This window comes from Saccostrea cucullata, unplaced genomic scaffold, assembly GCF_032062105.1.
Source record: "Saccostrea cucullata isolate Sc308-1 unplaced genomic scaffold, CSIRO_AGI_Scuc_v1 ctg20351, whole genome shotgun sequence".
Lineage (NCBI taxonomy): Eukaryota > Metazoa > Mollusca > Bivalvia > Ostreida > Ostreidae > Saccostrea > Saccostrea cuccullata.
The window spans coordinates 1940-8229 of record NW_026937904.1 but is presented as its reverse complement, the minus strand read 5'-3'; the positions used below and the strand labels follow the sequence as shown (position 1 = coordinate 8229).

At 33.6% G+C, this 6290-nt stretch overlaps 1 long non-coding RNA gene across 1 annotated transcript; it reads right to left on the bottom strand.

The window, feature by feature from the left end:
• Positions 1-370: 370 nt before the first annotated feature.
• On the bottom strand, positions 371-3929 carry LOC134249031 (uncharacterized). The gene is made up of 2 exons (XR_009988198.1): positions 3416-3929; positions 371-578 (listed from the first exon to the last, which is right to left on the bottom strand). It is a non-coding gene; the product is annotated as an uncharacterized LOC134249031 (long non-coding RNA).
• Positions 3930-6290: the final 2361 nt, after the last annotated feature.

Genomic DNA, 6290 nt, shown 5'->3' with positions numbered 1-6290 from the left:
CAACTTCATATTATATCTCATATTTTGTGAAAGTTTCATGAAAAACCGCTGAATAGTTTTCGAGAAATCGCCTGCACAAAATTTTGTCAAAAAAAGAATAAGAATAATAAGAAACAATACAATCACTATAAGGTCTTCCGTGAAGACGGAAGACCTTAATAATAATAAGAAACCGAGTAAAAACAATATGTTCCCAAACTCCGTTTGGGGAACATAATTATGTACTCACATCACATCAACACACATATTCGTAGAAAGAAGTCATTTCTGTCGTACATGTTTTAGTATAGTGTTTTTTTTTTTATTAAAATCAAAATGAAAGAAACAAAATTCTTTGAGATAAAAATATCAACTTCTTAAATTTGATGGAAAAAATAACGAATTTGTGATCCAAAGATCTCCTCGGTGTCTAAGTGCACTTGACGGATGCGTCTTCGTGATGACCACAGTTGTGAACCCCCCATCCTAGGTGACTACAGGAGAATATTGAGGATTCTGATCCTGAGCAGCTCACATCGTCCAACCAGATCTGTCCTGTACCTTGCCCATAATAAGCCAGTGGGTAGGCAGTGTAAGATCTTAGGAAGGAAAAAAATGCTTATGTCCAATTACAGAGGATCGCACGGAAAACTGGAGCTTCAAAATTAACTTTAACACTTCAAATTCTGTACACATATCTTTAATAAGAAGCACTGAAAAATTGCTTTGATATTAAGATAATTCGACCATATGTAACAATATTGACTACTCTTTAACATAAATTTTTAAACTTCTCAAGTTTTATATGATCAGGAATGTAAAAAACAAGAGGTCCATGGGCGACTTCGCTCACCTGAGAATCTTTGACCATTCTGTTTTTTACCAGATTCCCCCCTTGTAATACATATTGTAAACCCACCCTACCCCAATGATCATAATTTAAACAATTTGATATCTAAACTAACCCAGGATGCTTCCACATAAGTTTTAGCTTTTCTGGTCCAGTGGTTCTTAAGAAGAAGATTTTCAAAGATTTTTCCTATATATTTCTATGTAAAACTTGGATTCCTTATTGTGGCCCCGCCCTACCCCCGGAGGTCATGATTTGAACAATTTAGAATCTAAACTATCCCAGGGTGATTCCACATAAGTTTCAGCTTTATTGGCCCATTGGTTCTTGAGAAGAAGATTTTTAATGAACCCACCCTATTTTTGTCTTTTCTTGATTATTTCCCCTTATGAGGGAACTTGGCCCTTCATTTAACAATTTAAATTTCTTTTTACCTAAGGATGCTTTGTACCAAGTTTGGTCAAAATTGGCCCAGTGGTTCTTGAGATGGAGTCGAAGATGTGAAAAGTTTACAGACGGACGGACAGACGGACGACGGACAAAATATGATCAGAAAAGCGTACTTGAGCCTTTAGCTCAAGTGAGCTAAGAAGTTTAGAGCTATTCATATTCAGATATGTATATACAGCTCAACGCACTTTTTAAACTCACATGGTTTTTCGCACAAATAAACGTCACATTGTTATAATGCAAAATTGAGTAACGAGGCAACAAAACATACTGAAAAGTGATTTATAATTAATTGATTTAATTAGATTTGTTTTTCAATCACTAGCTTGGAACACAGTGTACACTTAATAATTGGTAGGATTTTATTACGAGCTTGGATGATAAATTATGACAGCCCCCAAATGGTTTTTCATAGTTTCTCGTCAAATGCAGTTGTCTTTGTATCTGTTCTTTTTTTAAGCAGTCCTTTGCCTTGTCTAGACACAAAAACAGGTGCAGCTCATGTATTTTCTGTATGATGTGACTCTTTAGCACAAGATGATAACAGTATTTTTCTTCTATTCGACTGCTGTCTGTGTTAAAAAGCTGGCATTCTTTCAGGGTTACCTTCTGAAATCTTGAATCATGAAAGATACGTCCAAGCGAAAAAATTTCAAAGTTTCAAATCTTAAATGTAAAATAATTATCTTTTTAATAGTAACAATACGCTATTTGTAAAGATAAACAAAACTTAATTATCCCATCTTTTGGCATTTTCTTTCTACAACATTACCATTTTTCCGTGATCCATTTCGACAAAACCAAGATGAGTATTGAAAATGTGCAAAGTACTTAGAAAAAATACTCATCTAAAAAAGGTCAGTTTGGAAATTTCTAATTAATTGAATCAAAGAAAGCTCGATTGATTAAATTTGTGAATACCTATAGTAAAATAAGACCAAAAACTTGAGTGGATTGGAAAATTTTGCTGAATTAATGATTTTGATTGAATTTGTGGACACACATAGATAGTATAAAATTTTTTTCATAAGATAAAAACTATTTCCGAATCTTTCTAAAATAGAAAGTTATGAGCAGAATTAAATTTTTTGGTCTTTGTCGTAAGTTCTTTTGTAAAACGGGCCCATGATTCTTAAAAATATATATCTTTTACATTAGATATCTGATACATACATGCATTAGGGTCATGTCTCTTGATGAAGTTCGATTATGGTAAGTTTTATTGCAAGAGTAATGTGACCTTAATTTGTGCGAAAAACCATGTGAGTTTCAAAAGTGTGTTGAGCTCTATATATACGAACGGATATTGATTTTTTTTTAAAGATTTCCTTTAAATAGCACGTTTTATAGGATTGTTTAAAACAGTTATACATAGTGAGTTTATGTAAAGACTACTTTAAATAATTACCCTGTTTCACCATGCATAAACTACCAGAAAACCAGTATGCATTGCACAAACTATGCTGTAGTCAGGAGTCCCCCCCCCCAAAAAAAAAACCCCAAACAAACAATGTACCTGGTAGCTTATCTTCATAAAGGACTTTTGCGAAGACAATGACATTTACATTTGCAGTTGACAGCTTACTTTTATACCAGGAAAATCTATGGGAGCTCTATTGTGAAAAAATATTGATCTGAACATTCAACAAAACGATAAAAACGGGTTATTTCAAAGGTTATATTATGTTGTCTAGGAAAAAACAGCAACAATCCTACCCTCAACACCCTCCATTCCAGTCTTGACTAACTCCTGCCGAGTTTTCCTACTGAAATGTGTCTTCTTCTTCTTCATTATATTTCTTAAGTTATTGTAGATAAAAGGATATATTAATTCGCGTGAATGATGTATCTAAGGAATTTTTTTTCCATCAAATATATTTTTGGTTTGATAAATTATTTCAAAGCCTCGAATACAGTAACTTTCACCCCAATGGATGTTTTCTTATTTATTTTCAATTCCGTAACTCCGTATATGACGCAAGTAAGCCGTCACCTGTAAAAGTCAGTGTCTTTGCAAAAGTCCAATGAAAACGTAATGGTGTATGTTTTCAAATTCTGTAGTATCAAGCTTGAAATTCAATAAAAAAAATTATTCATCTTATTAGTTACTGCATTTCTTATGACTTGAGGACTCACCCCGAGTATCCCAGCATTCTACAAACAACTCTTGCATTAAAGTCGTTCCAGATATCATCACAGATTGTCCCCCACATGTCGGAGTGGTAAATCTCCACTCGTCCCTCGCTAGCGGAAGTTCTTCCAACCAACCGAACAAGCACTAAATTATGAAAATTGAGAAACATCAAGGTCGAAATCTAAGAATTATTATATTGTGATTTAGCTACAATTCGGGATTTCTTTTTTCATTTCTGCAAACAGACTTAACATATCCATTCATGTCCAGTGCACTTTATCAGTTCGATTTTGTCGACATCGCAATGTTAACACGATATTGTAATTAGATAGTCTACATTGTTTTTATTCATTATGAAGACATTGGAGTGTATACGATGTTGATGCGATATTGCTTTTACAACGTTTACATTGTTAATTTTTTCATTGTATGTCGACATTGTCGACTTCGCAATGTAAACAATGTTGATTTGATATCGAGTTTACTTCGTCTACATTGTTTTCATTTCTACATTGTATGTTGACATCATCGACATTGCAATGTAAACAATGCTAAAACGATATCGCGTTTACATTGTCTACATTCTGATATTGTTTCTACGTACATGTGAATACGTACATGTCGACATCGTTATGTAAACAATTTTAATGCGATATCGCTTATACATCGTCTACATTGATACCGGTATTATTTCTATTGTGAGTGAAAATAATATATGACACTTATATAATATGATTTTATGCGTTCAATGTGTTGTCAACGATTTTACAAAGATAGATAAACAAAAAGAAACGTAATGTGAACATGATTTCGACTTCATGTAGGCCGACACAAATATCTAAATAAGAAAATAAAAATAAAATTGCTTTATTGACTCAATATCTACTCATTATCGACCAACATGGCTGTGTCGACGATGTAAACAAGATTTTAAAAAGGCAATTTTGACACGATGTTGACTCGATATCGACCAACATTGCAATGTTGACGATGTGAACGATGTTAACAAGAAAAATAGGAAGGGCAACGTTGACACGATGTCTACTCGACATCCACCAACATTGCAATGTCGACGATGTGAACGATGTAAACAGCAGAAAAAGGGAGGGCAATGTTTACAAGGTGTGGACTTTCTATCGTTTAATGTAATATATATACATAAACAAAGGTATTATCCAACATTGTCATGTTGAATATGTTATGATATTAGGAGGACTAGTATTTTACAACGATGTCGACAATATCGAAAAAAAAACATCGTGCAGTGGACATACCTCAACAAATCATAACATAACGGCCTCAGGCAGACAGTTTGGTTTGGTTTGGGTTTTTTTTTAGGTCCGACTAAACGCATGTTGCTCTTACACTCAGTCAATTAATGTATAATATCAGTACCGTCTTCCTTGGAAGACGGTATTATATAGTTGAAGTTTTTTACAGTCTTCGGACTATGGGCTTCCTCTCTTTTGCGATTGGTAGAAATTGCATGATGAGAAAATTTTTACTCATTTCATTGGTTGAAATGCTGTTCAAGGCAAGGCAGATAACTTCCTGATGACCTAATTTTCGTACGACTTAACAATTTTGCAAGATTTTCAATCTAAAAAAATGACAAAACGAACAACAAAATCAGCATTAATTAAATAATTGATAACATGATATTTTTTATAGCAAAATCTTAAAAGGTCTCTTTAAATTCATTGTAAATATATCTTATTTTTATTGCTTGCAGGCTTTTAAATTTGTTATTATTCTTTTCCCCTTTCTTGTTTGAAGAAGCTTGGTAACGGAATCAGCCGAGATTCGACAAGATTCTCGGCCAATCAAAGTTCACGGAGATGACCGAGCGACAACCGGTAGGGCTTATGCCAGTAAAAAGGCTAATGTAGAAATACAAAAACCAGAAGTCTCTGTCGAGACTGTAGCTCTACTGATTTATACTTAAAAAAAGGAAGAGAAAAGTAGCAGTTGCGACTTTAAACTTTAAAACAGCAATAAATAGAAAAATGATCCTTGCTACTCATTAAAGCAAAAACCGATGCACAGAATTATGTATCTTAGTGTAGTCTACTTGTGTGTCAAGTTATATTGAAATAAGGCCAAACCTGAAGGAGGAGTATCATTTTGAAAGAATTTCACAGAAATTTCTATTTTTAGTAACCACGGCAACACCGTTCATTGAAATCAAAAACTGATGCACAGAATTATGTATCTTAGTGTAGTCTTCATGTTTGCCAAGTAATATTGAAATCAGACCAAACCTGAAGGAGGAGTAGCATTTTGAAAAAAAATTCAAAGAAATTTCTATTTTTAGTAACCACGGCAACACTGTTCAACAAAATCAAAAACTGATGCACAGAATTATGTATCTTAGTGTAGTCTACATGTTTGCCAAGTATATTGAAATCGGACCAAAACTGTAGGAGGAGTAGAATTTAGAAAAGAATTTCACAGAAACTTCTATCTTTAGTACCCACGGCAACACCGTTCTTCGAAATTAAAAACCGATGCACAGAATTATGTATCATATTGTAGTCTACTTGAGTACCAAGTTACATTGAAATCAGGTCATAACTGTAGGATGAGTAGCATTTCGAAAGAATTTCACAAAAACTTCTTTTTTAGTAACCACGGGAACACCGTCCATCGAAATAAAAAAAAACTGATGCATAGAATTATGTATCTTAGTGTAGTCTACATGTTTGCCAAGTTATAATAAAATCGGAATAAAACTGTAGGAGGAGTAGCATTTTGAAATAATTTCACAGAAATTTCTATTTTTAGTTACCATGGCAACACCGTTCATCGAAATCAAAAACTGATGCACAGAATTATGTATCGTAGTGTAGTGTACCACAGAGTCCGACACTTCTGCTT